A 12,761-nucleotide genomic window follows, 5' to 3' on the forward strand; every position below is an offset into this window, starting at 1 on the left:
ACCATCAGATGACATACTGGAGACTCAATGGACCACTGGTTTGAACCCATCTGTCCATTCCTATGTTTTTGTTCCAACACTATTGAATTCTGTAAAAGTAAACTAAAAGGAAGTATACCCTGACATACTGAAAAACTGTACCGCACAAGGTGTGAGGTTGAGAAAGCTGGGTGCTCTTTTTTCTGAGTGAGGGACCATAACCCTGGGGTCATCTTGTCCTCCAGATATGCTCTTCACCAAGTGAGATTTGTTCCTGTAGCAATCATACAAGGGCCAAAGTGAAAACTGGGTTGGCTTAAAGTATGTTGCTTGTACTTACCTGCCCAAAAAGAGACATTTGGACAGGATCTGAGAATGATGTGTCCACAAAAGGAATTTCTGGAGGCACAGTATGAAATCCCACTCAGAGGACAGTACCAATACATGGCATCAGCAAACCTGGTCACTGGGGAAGACTAGCTACAGGGTGACTGCTGCAAGGATACAATTGATGAGATAAAGTTTTAGGTCTTTGTAAATCTTTACCACAGTGGTAAATTTATAGTCAAAGCCATGTCTATTTTACCCTGGTTGAACAATGTCCTGCACTGGATTCAGAATATTCTTGATTTTGAACTCCAGGTGGGTTGGAATCCTTTCTAGCAGCTGGCAAATGGACCTGTTTCTCTGGACAGGGCACAAACAGTGATGTTGTCTATAAATGGACAGGGTTGTGTAACTTGAGACTTCAGCCTCGCTGTGATACTACCAGCCATTTAAACCTCTGGACACAGAGGGTAGGTCAAAACAAAGAGTCTTGTATAGGAATTGTAAACTCTTCACACACAAATGATCATTTTGTCTTTGTGATGCTGAAAATTTAATTGTTTGGGAAGAAAAATATTTAGGTCTTCCATGTGAGCATCTGCTTCATACTTTCCCCTCTGCTAGGCAAACACTCCCTTCATGAATACATTTGGTGTTGGCAGGGACCAACAGATTACTATGCCGGCTTTGACAAGGAGGATTCAGGCTTCTGTTGTCTCAGCTACTAATTTCGCTGGTTCCCAAATAGCCTTGCACTTGTGAAAGTGGATGCACAGGCTATGGATTATTTTTTTTCACATTCATGAATGTAAACGGTTTCCTTATAGCCAGAGAGTAAGAATGCTTTGTCACAAATCACATCAAGATAGAGGAAAAATTGCCATGAAAGAGTATCTTGCACACCATTTCAAGGATTTGACAAGAATGTAACCCAGAGAACTCTCAGACTCAAATTGAGGATCATACCCTAGGGACTATGGCCCACTTGCTTGCCACCAACTAGATTTTCCTTACTAAGTATAAGAAATGGCCACAGTTGGAGTTTTGAAATGTTGATGTAGTGTCCTCACTCTTTTGATCAATGGAATCTTTTGGAAGGAACCCTCTTCTGGAGGCATGGCCATGTCTCTCTCTGGTAGGACTACTGCTGCACTTAGCTTCCCCAAACTTAAAAATTTTCCTTACATTTTTATATAACATTTTAGTTTAACATCTAGTTTTAACCGGAAATGATGATCTCAAAGGAGGAAAGCATGAGAAACTAGATAGTTTATTATTATTGAGGTTTTTTTCAAGACACTGGCTTCCAGTGCTGAGAGAGTCATGTGGGTTTGGGATTTCTTTTTTGAGTGGTTCTGTCCATGGGGTACTTCTCCCGATTGTTTACAGAAGTGAGGTAGCACGCTAATCACCCTGCTCTGGGCATCTCTCAACTAAGTAGGGGTACTGAGACAAATGCTGATTGTTGGAATAGCTTGATAGATGGCTCCAGGTGCCTAAAAGGGTGTCTGTCTACACCCTTCTGAAGAGAATTAGTACCACTTGGGGGTTTTTACTCAGTAAAGCAGGAGCCATTTTGAACATGGGAAGGGATTTCTCCTTGATGCACCCTGATGGTGCAGCTACATAAGGAATGGAATTCTTATGTGCCTCTGTTCTGGGCACACACTGTCTAAAGTGCTCTTTAATCCTTCAATGCTGAGCAAGCCTATGGAGAGGGGGAGGAGACTCCAAACTCCTTTCCCTGGTAAAGCCCGGGTCCTTGACCTGATAAACGGACAGGGACAATTCCCACTCCATTGTGACCTCAAATTTGGGCCCCCTTCCCCGGTTGAAAGAGGGTCCCAGGCTGAAAAGCAGAAATGAACAATTTACATTACCCTGCCACCTGAGACAGGGCTTCACAGAAGTAACACGTGTCTCTGTGCACCCAGATATACTCCAGGGTGGGAGGGGGCAGGGAGTCTGATACAGAGCACTCCAGGAGACCCGTATATAGGAGAAAACCCCAGCAAACACATCCTAAGAGTGGGAAGGCAAGAGAAAAGATTTAAAGCCTGATGTTTATACGACCTGGTCATTAATTATACACATTACTTTCTTACAAAGGGGACAATTCCTTTTGTCTTTTTGGGGCCCAGAGCATATGGAGTTTCCAAGTGTTATTCCTGAGCAGACTATGTGGGGTTCTCATCTCCTTGAGAATCCTCATGCTCCTGATCAAGCCTTCTCACAATGGAGTCAGGGCTTCAAATGGGTGTGTTTATGTGCGCATGCAGGGCACTAGTGCGCTGGCCCAACAAAGCCCCATCCCCTCACACAGCAAGGGTTGGTGGCTTGTAGCAGCAAGACGTAGGTTACCCTCTAAGACCCCTAAAAAGCTGTCCACTGAACTACTTGGACTTAGCTTGATCTTGCAGGGCTTTTCTACCACTGCACTAGTGGTGAAAGGGAGTTACTGAGAAGTGCTGTGTTTGCGGATCCAGAGAACTTACTTGAGGAGAGGGAAAGAGGAGCAAGAAGTTGAAACGAAATCAATATTACAGAAAAATGAACAAAAATTAATGATAAAACAAAGTTGTTGGGAGAAACTGAACCGCCAACTTGTTCTGCTGGTGGACACAATTTCTGGTGGCCTGAGGTGAAGGATGGAGCTTAGTCCTGGAGCCTTCAGCAACAACACTGGTCCACCTCCCAGTTCTACAGGTGAGAGGAATCACCTCTTTGTTCCGAATGAGGAGAAAAGCTGGGCCACGGAACAGACAAAACGTGCACATTTTATCATGTTTTCAGGTGTCCCGCTAAAGACCTCCTATATCTTTGATAGCCAGAAGTTTATAAGATAACAGATTTAATGAGATTTCCATGCTACTAATGGAGAAGTTATAGCAAATGTTATATTAGAATAGAGACTAGATATTAAAAAGGACACAATTAAATATTTTGGCTCTTAAAAGCTTAAGTACAAAATGCCTTATTAACTGTCAGCAAAGGATATTGATATTGCTCTTATCCGGCATTGATGACAGAGACTGAAAATAACATGACTTTGTTAGTTTCTGTATTGTACCATTTCAACTAAGATATAGGACAAATCATTTTAAATAGTTTTCATTTTACCTAAGTGAACCTGGTTTGGGTTTTACTATAAATCAAATGAAAACAATGATGTACACTTTTTAAAGCAGCCTCCAACTGTATTACCTGTGTGCTGTAGTTTTCTACAGACACTTCTCTGTCCTCAAAATCCATCTGAAGTAGCTCAAGTTTAGCTTGATATTTATTCAACTCATTCTCTTCCATGGACTCTCTCAACTGTTCTGACGTAGGCCTTCTGTCATGAACCAGGTAACATGCTAGTGATTCATTCTTTGTTTTTATTACCTTGCTCAATTGCTCATTCTCTTGAAGCAAGACGTTATGTTGTTCTTGCATTTTGTTTTGCTCTGCCCTGACATTTAACATTTCCTGTCTTAAACAATCCAACTCAGCTGAAGATACATTTTGGATATTAGCAATCTCAGCTTGTTTAAATTGCAACTCTGACTGCACTTTCTCAAGTTCCTGAATCAAATCTTTGTTTTTTCCCCTCTAAGGACACTAGTTTAGAGAAGAATTCATTACGCTCATCCCTATGCTGTTTCTCTTGTAGTTCTGATTCCGCTTTACTCTTTTGAAAGTGACTTTTTTGTTGTCTTAAAATGCCTTCAGTGTTGGCATTTTTTTCTTCCTTTGATTTGTATTTTCCTTGTAGATCTACAAGTTCCTTTTCAATTTCTTCATATCTTTCCATGAGTGACAGTCTTTCCTCCTTATGTCTTCTGGACAATTCAGAAATGCTTTCCTCTCTCTCCTTTAAACTATATGAAAAAATTATGTTTGTTTCTAGTAAGTCTACTTTTTCTTGTTCTAAAGCCTTGTTAATGTCCTTAAGGGTTCCATTTTCAAGTTGTAGCTCCTGGACTGAATCCTGGAGCAATTTATTATTGCTTTTTAAATCCCGAATCTCTGCTTGTTGAGCTTCCAATTCTATTTCCTGAGACAAACTCTTATCTATAGTGATAAAAAAAATTAAGTGGTTAATTTGTGAAAGCAAACTATGTCAAATATGCAATATTAGCTTTTATGGGTAACACTATAAAATGGCAATATTGACAATTTTCAATTTTCCACCTAGCAATACATTTTCTTAGTATTTCAGAATATAATTACGTATAGCGAAAGCAAGAAAATGGACTTAGAAGGCATTACATTTTATTAGCTAGCCGAAAGTGCTGCCACTTGCCAAGAATAAGATCAAAACGCAAAGCAGTTATTTGGATGGCCTCATGGATTGGAGAGTGCAGAAATACTGATTAAAATGGGAGCAGGACTAGGTTCATAAATTTAATTTTGAATTCTCATTAAGTGAGGTTAGACTTCTACAGCGATAAGTGGGAGCAGTCTCCTTCTTTACAATGGCTAGTTAGCAGAATTACCTGTTCTCTTAAACCTCAGTCTGCAAAATGCATTTTCCCAACCAGATAGACAAATGTAGGGAAAAGTCAAATTAGGGCTCGGCGGGTAACATTTCATCACGTTTTAGCTTGATGTTGTTCATATACAAGCTAAAGGATAATAGTTTGAGGTATATTTGTTTGCTTGGGATTTTAAAACACAGGAGCACATTGTAGTATTTAATTTGCTGACCATATAGTTTTGAACAGGAAGTATTTATTCCTCATTTTAAATTGCTTTAAAACCATATAATTTTATGAGTTAGTATATTTGTATAAAGACGTTCCATCTCAGTTTGGAAAGAGAATTGCGTGTATTAGCTGAAAGTTAATTTAACTATATCACACAGTGGGAACTTTTTTTCTTGGATATGCTTCAAATCACCATTTCTAATGAGGTTTACAGTCTCCTCCACACTGAAGTAATAGTTTGTAACCGGATTTAAATAGGTAGAAACGTGTAACTCACTTTTCATCTCTTCAGCATAATTCTGGGTCTCCTTTAGAAAGTGTTTGGCTGTTTTTAATTCTTCTTCCAGCTGATGGATTTTTCGTGATTTTTTTCATCAGACTGGAAGCGAAGAAGGTTTTTTTTTCCTTCTTCATTTCCTACAACAAAACATTAGTTATAAAACAGTCGATTAAGTCAATAAACTGAGAGTAGTGTGATGTGGTATACTACCCATCAGAGTCCCTTGAAGACTCTGGAAAGTTGGGACTTGGTTTCTAAGCACTTACAGTGATTAGGAACACAAACTGCACTCTTGGCAATCCTCAGAGGGCAGACAATCCTTTTGGGACATCTTCCAGCTGGCACAGATCACAGCAGTACTTAGCTGGCTCAGGATATGGAACCAGGGAGCTGCAACCAGTTCTCTGTTGCCTGCTCATAGCAGATCTTCACACAGGATAGAATCCAGCCCACAAAAACGGAGTCAGTGAAGTTAAGTGACTTGCCCAAAGCCACAGAGGGGAGTCAATTTCACTGCCAGTATCAGAACACAGGAGAAGTTTCCAGTTCCAGCTCCTGTTCTCAGACCACCCATCTCTCAGTGTGGCTGATTCAAATATATGAAGTTGCTCTTGTTAGCAAGATGGCATTAGATGCAAAGTATTATTACTCAGTAATACCTGGGGGTTCGGGATAGAAAATTTTCTAAGCATCTTTTTTCCAAATAAGTTAAGAAAAGTTAAAATACTCCATACAACGATGTCCTACCTGGGACTTTAAAAGTTATTTCTAAGAAACTAACTCCTTCCACCCAAGCTCCTGCATTGCTGGGTAACAGATGGCATGGCACTGGTGGGACTCTCTTGGAAGCAAGCCATCATTTATTCATCTACTTACTACTAGCAGATGGGCACCAGTGCACAGAAACAACATTCAAGAAAAGGGAGGGTCTGGATGGAAATCAAATTAAAACCTTGCTGGCAGAGCAGGTCTGTATTTTCAGCTATTTAAACAAGTCACCCAAAGAACATAAATAAAACCGTTGCTGCTTCTAGTTATTTTCCTTTCCTCTCATAACTTCCAGGTCCAAAATATCCAACTGTTATACCAAAACACACACACTCTCTCTCTCTGCTATCAATCATTCTAAAACACACAGGTGTGAAGAGACAAAATTTTTAGACAATGCTGATGTCTGACAAATGTCTCAAAGCTGCATGAATTCTGAGCTTCCTGTGTTCAAAATACCAATTCAAGGGGTTTAAATGGCTGAAAGGCCCACCCCGCTTGCTGTGACTCAGCACAAGTGGCTCTGATTAAGAAGCATTCAACAAAAATCTGGAACCAACAACCTAACATAGCTGCAAAAAAATCCCATGCTCTGATGCTGGACTTTCACAAAACTATTTGCAAGAAATGCATTCTCCCACCTTAATCTGGTACGGCTACATCCCATCATTTGCAATTACAAGTTGGCCTATATCACATAGGCCTTCATTAACTCCTGATTGAATAAACGAAATCCAATGTATTTAGACTCAAATGCATCTGCCCTGAAAAATCTGCAACAGTTACAGAACACAGCAGCACACCTCCTCAGTAATACAAGTTCACTTGAGTACATCAGTCCTATGTTTCACTCACTCCGCTGATTCCCCAACAGAACACTCAATCAAATCTCAGTCTTTATTTTCGAAGTTATAAAGAACATGGGCCCAAAATACCATCTTACTCTCTCAGACTTCAGTAGCTGTGTTCCTCGGGAACAACTGTCTACACATCAGAAGTAAAACTAGCATATGCAGGAGACAGGGCTTTTTCAGGAGCTGGCCCAATACTATGAAATTCACTCCTGCAAAAACTTAGAATGACAACTAACATCACCATTTTTCATATTTACACTCCCCCCACCCCACCCCCCCCACACACCCTTTACCCTCTGGGACAATGGCTTTCAACCTCTTTTCCATTTGTGGACCCTAGAAAATTTCAAATGGAGGCGCAAACCTCTTTGGAAATCTTAGACATAGTCTGTGGATCCCCACAGACCACGGGTTGAAAACCACTATTCCGTTGTAACGATAACCTTTCGAGGACCCCTTAGACAGTCTGCAAACTCCTAGGGGTCTGTGCACCACAGGTTGAAAACCACTGCTCTGGGGGATATGGGAGAAATAGAAACCTCAAATGACAGATGCTAGTCACCTTAATTATTCTTAACTCTGGAAAGCATTCAGATACACCAGCAATTGGCACAATATAATAACGTAAAAAAAAAAATCTCGGATGTTGCTTCTATGACTATTCTGACTTCTCTTCCCTTTCATTTTCCTTCTAACTCCAAATCAAAGGAAAAATCTTTTAATCTACAATCAAGGGTTTTTAAAAATCAAAACTTACAGCCAGATCCTTTTCATGTAAATTGGAAAAATTTTATTGATTTCAATGGAGCTATGCTGATATATGCTAGGTCAGGATCTGGCTTCATAGTTAGAATGTTGTTGATAATGCCAGTCTATAGTGCTTGAAAAAGTAAAAGTGTACTTGTTTTGGTTGTTAGCAAAGCAAATATAACTAAAAAGACATGTAATGGAACATTATACTGCAGGAGGAGACTTACCCGTGTGAATGCAAAGGCACAGTTTGCCAGTACCTCCCGGGGATTCTTTGTTTATACAAATCATTTTGGGGATTTTCTCTTGCTTAAATTGATTGTGTGACCAAAAAAGTACCCAATCCTCCATGAAATCTTGGAATTAGGCAAAACACACTTATACTTAGGAAGCAGCTAATGATTCTAGAATTTCCAAATGAACTCAGATATGTAATATATTTTATTTTTAGGACTAAACAAAGTCTCTTGAACAATACGACATAATTAGATTAGACAAATAATTCTATATGAACTGTAATCCTATCTGTAGTATGCTGGTGCAAAATAATTTTTTGAAACCCTGACCATACAACCAATTTTGTGCCTGGGGTCAGTCCACATGGAATCAATTGCAAAAACTGCAAGATCAGGGCCTTATTTTGTATCACAGCTATAGGTCTTGTGACAGGGTCGGGCCAGAGGGCTACAAGAGAGTGATCCTATTGGGATCCAGGAAGTGGGCGGGCTGAAGTCCCCTGCTAAAAGATCCCCCCAGCCTTGGGGGGGGGGGGGGGGAGATCCACCGGACTTGGAAACCAAGTGATTTCAGGGGACAACTAATGAAATAACAGGGACAGGAGTGCGGTCAACGAGTCAAACGAAGGGAACCTGATGGGGACACTGAGCAGCGAACCCTGGACAGCGCCCACTGCTCCTCGAAGGTGTCAAGGGAGTCAGTGGACGTCGCCCAGAGGAACTCTGCCCGAATGCGTGAATAGACGGAGGATCAGAAAGAGGCCCCACAGTCACAGGAGACTCCATCGGCCAACCTCCTCTCCCTGGTTTTATAGATGGCCAGTTTCGCTAGGGCCAGGAGGAGGTTGACCAGGAGGTCCCGTGACTTTGTGGGGCCACGGATAGGGAGTGCATAAATAAGGTGGTGAGGGGAAAAGTGCAGCCAGAAACGCAACAGGATATCTGTGAGGACCCGGAATAGGGGCTGCAGCCTAGCACACTCCAGGTAAATGTGCACCAGAGTCTCCCTCACACCGCAGAAGGGGCAGGTGTCTGGGACGGGGGTGAACCGCTCCAAGTACATGCCTGTGCTTACAGCCCCGTGAAGGAGTCACCAACTGATATCCCAGGCGTGCCTTGGGAGCAGGGTGGAGTATAGGCTGGCCCACCAGGGCTTCTCACTCTCTAGAGGTGGAAGCAGGTCCCGCCACTTTGTGTCGGGGCAGGACACGAGGGTGAGGAAGTGCAGAGTGTGGAGCACAAGCGTGTTTCCTTGGTGCAGTCTGGAAACGAACCGGCTTCAAGTCGTGCAGCTGGCTCACGGGCGGGGAGGCCGGTTGGGTCCACGGGGCAGGGGCCCACTACAGGAGAGTGATAGAAGGCAGATATATTAGCCTCAGATTAAGCAGGTCTCTTCTTCCTGGGTAAGATAACAGGAGCAGTTCCAGAAAAATCAGGAATTTGCTGGAACCAATTAAGGCAGGCAGGCTAATTAGGACACCTGGAGCCAATTAAGAAACGCAGGCTAATCAGGGCACCTGGTTTAAAAAGGACCTCACTTCAGTCCGCAAGGAGCTGAGAGTGAGAGGGCGTGCTGCTGGAGGACTGAGGAGTACAAACGCTATCTGGCATCAAGAGGAAGGTCCTGTGGTGAGGATAAAGAAGGTGTTGGGAGGAGGCTATGGGGAAGTAGCCCAGGGAGTTATAGCTGTGTAGTGAGTCGGTGTGGCTCCCCTCCTGTCCGGAAGAGGGAGCCCACGTGCAGGCACCAGAGTGGGTGGGACCACCACCGCCTGTCCCCGCCCCCCGGAAGTCAAGGGGCGGGACAGGAAGTATAAAGGCCGGCCGCCAGAGCTCAGTCGGCGGCCAGCCACCGGAGGGAGCAGACGTGCGGCCGGGAGCTCCCGGCCAGGAGACCGTCGAAGACCGAGGCCTGGACCCTAGCTGGCCTGAGCTACCCCGGGCCCGCTACGAGGAGGAGCTGCCGGAGCCCGTTCACGCCCGCTACTGGGAGAATCCCTGGGAACCGCACCCCACTAACCCTGAGGGTGAGACTGGACCCGAACCCCTTCGCCCCTGCTGCTATCCAGAGGAGCCGCCTGAGGACCATTGGCCGGACTTCCCGGCAGAGCTACCAGACTTGCCGCCGAGCCCGGGCAGAGAGGAGCCCATGCAGGTGGACTGGCCCGATCCCGGCGCAACGAACGAGGTAGGCTTTGAGGGGGATCACGGAAGTAGCCCGGGGGTAGCCGACCCCGGTCCGGCTGCAACTGAGTGTGAGCCTATGTCAGTGTGTTGCGGTCTGGATACCCCACTGACCAGCAGCGGCAGCAACCGCTGTTAGGGCCCCGGGCTGGAACGCAGTGGAGTGGGTGGGCCTGCGTTCCCCCCTGCCACCCTCCGCACGGGTGGCAGGCTTCCCCCTCACCCAACGCTCGGCTACAGAAGCCTGGGCTTTGAACTATTTGCTCGCTCAGCCCCTGCAACAAGGGCCTGAGCCTACTGTGTTTGCCCCGCCCTGATCCAGGGCCTGGGCTTTGAACTATTTGCTCGCTCAGCCCCTGCAACAAGGGCCTGAGCCTAACTGTGTTTGCCCCGCCCTGATCCAGGGCCTGGGCTTTGAACTATACACTCGCTCAGCTCCCTGCAAACAAGGGCCTGAGCCTAACTGTGTTTGCCCCGCCCTGATCCAGGGCCTGGGCTTGAACTATTCACTCGCTCAGCTCCCTGCAACCAAGGGCCTGAGCTAACTGTGTTTGCCCCGCCCTGATCCAGGGTCTGGGCTCTGAACTGTCTGCTCGCTCAGCCCCTGCAACCAAGGGCCTGAGCTAACTGTGTTTGCCCCGCCCTGATCCAGGGCCCGGGCTCTGACTGTCTGCTCGCTCAGCCCCTGCAACCAAGGGCCTGAGCTAACTGTGTTTGCCCCACCCTGATCCAGGGCCTGGGCTCTGATCTATTTGCTCGCTCAGCCCCTGCAGTCAAGGGTCTGAGCTTTAACTGTGGTTGCTCCGACTCTGCACTAAAGAGCCGGAGTTTCGGGACTAACTGACCGCTTGTTCCCACAGTAGTGAGTCGGTGTGGCTCCCCTCCTGTCCGGAAGGGTCGAGCCCCAGCTAGGACCTACTACATTTGGCGCCCAACGTGGGGCCCGAGCCCCTGCCCCTGTGAGAAGGGGCTAGAGGGGGAGTGGCCGTTGCCCCCCCCCCGTTCTAAGAATGGATATGGAGCGGCTGTTTCAGCTGCTCACGGAGAGCCAGGAGCGACAGCAGACGGCCCAGCTGCAGCAGCAACAGCAACAGCAGGCCGCTCAGCTCGCGCAGCAACAGCAGCGAGATGCCGCCCAACTCCAGCTGCAGCAGGAGCAGCACACCGCCCAGCTCGAGCAACAGCAACAGCTGGTGCGGCAGTTGGGAGTCCAGCTGCAGCAGTTGCTGGTCACGCTCCCTCGCCCCGCACCGGGGCCGGCAGGGGAGGCTGCGGAGATGCCGCGGTTAGCTGCCCCCCTTCGCTTGACTAAGATGAGCCCAGACGACGACCCGGAGGCATTCCTGGTCACGTTCGAGCGGGTAGCCCTCGTCGCCGGGTGGCCCAGGGACCAGTGGGCTACCCTCTTAGCCCCCCACCTGACGGGGGCGGCCCAGGTGGCCTATCGGGGATTGGCGGCTGAGGAAGCACGGGACTACGACCTGGTGAAGGCCGCGATATTGGACGCCCTCGACGTCAGTCCCGAGACTTTCCGACAAAGGTTTCGGGGCCAGACTTACCCCACCGGGGCCCGACCGCGGGTAGTGGCCCAAACCTTAAAAGAGGCTTGCCGACGGTGGCTACAGCCCGGCACCCGGACGGCGGAGGAGGTAACCGAGCAGGTGGTGTTGGAACAGTTCGTGCACACCCTACCCTCCCGAGGGCGCGCCTGGGTGCTTCGCCACCGGCCGACGACGCTGGCCCAGGCAGTGTCGCTAATGGAGGACTTCCTAGCTGCCGAAGATGCGGTAGGACCCACCTTCCGCCGCCCCGGGCCCGAACCAGCCCGCGGCGAAAAGAAAGGGGAACCCCCGAGCGGACCACGACACCCCGCACCAAGGCCCGACCCCCGCCGCGAGACCCGGACCCGGCACGCGGACCCGGCTCCTCGGACCGGACCAGTGGCCCCGGGCCAGGGGCCCCCAAAGGCTCGGCGAAGCCCCCCCCGGAGCCCAAGCCGAGAAGGCCCCCGGAGCAGACGACCTGAACTCGGACCCTGCTTCAGTTGTGGGAGGATGGGGCACCTCCGGCGAGACTGTCCGGAGATGGATTGCAGCTATGGGCAAGTGTGGGTGGGCCACACTCGAGCCAGGCCAGCCATGAACCCCAAGCTGACCGTCCCGGCGGCTGTCGGAGGACGGACTACGCGGGCCTTGATCGACTCAGGTTGTGGCCAGACGTTGGTCCGTAAGGACCTGGTACCGCCAGGTGATACCCGCCTCGGATGTATTCATCTACAATGCATCCATGGGGATGTCCGACCATACCCCAGCGCCCGGGTCCCCCTAACCATCGCGGGGATCACCCGACACCTGGTGGTTGGGGTAGCTCCCCATCTTGCATACCCTGTGATCCTCGGTCGGGACTGGCCAGCCTTTGAGGAAGTCCTACGGTCCACGCCGGCCCTGGAGGCTGATCGGCTGGGGTCCTCCTCCGAGACCCCCGAGCAGGGTCCGGCGACCGAGATAGACGACACGGACGCAGCGGGACCGCCGCCGGAGCCGGCCCCTCAGCCCCGCTTCGATACCGATTTCTGTCGGGACCAGCGAGAGGATCCCACCCTTAGCCGCTTCTACGAGCAGCTCGCGGCAGTAGACGGGAGGGTTGTGGACCCCCAGCGGGCCACCCTGTGGCCCCATTTTGAGCTGCGCCAGGA

The sequence above is a fragment of the Malaclemys terrapin genome, chromosome 3, assembly GCF_027887155.1.
Source record: "Malaclemys terrapin pileata isolate rMalTer1 chromosome 3, rMalTer1.hap1, whole genome shotgun sequence".
Taxonomy (NCBI): Eukaryota; Metazoa; Chordata; order Testudines; family Emydidae; genus Malaclemys; species Malaclemys terrapin.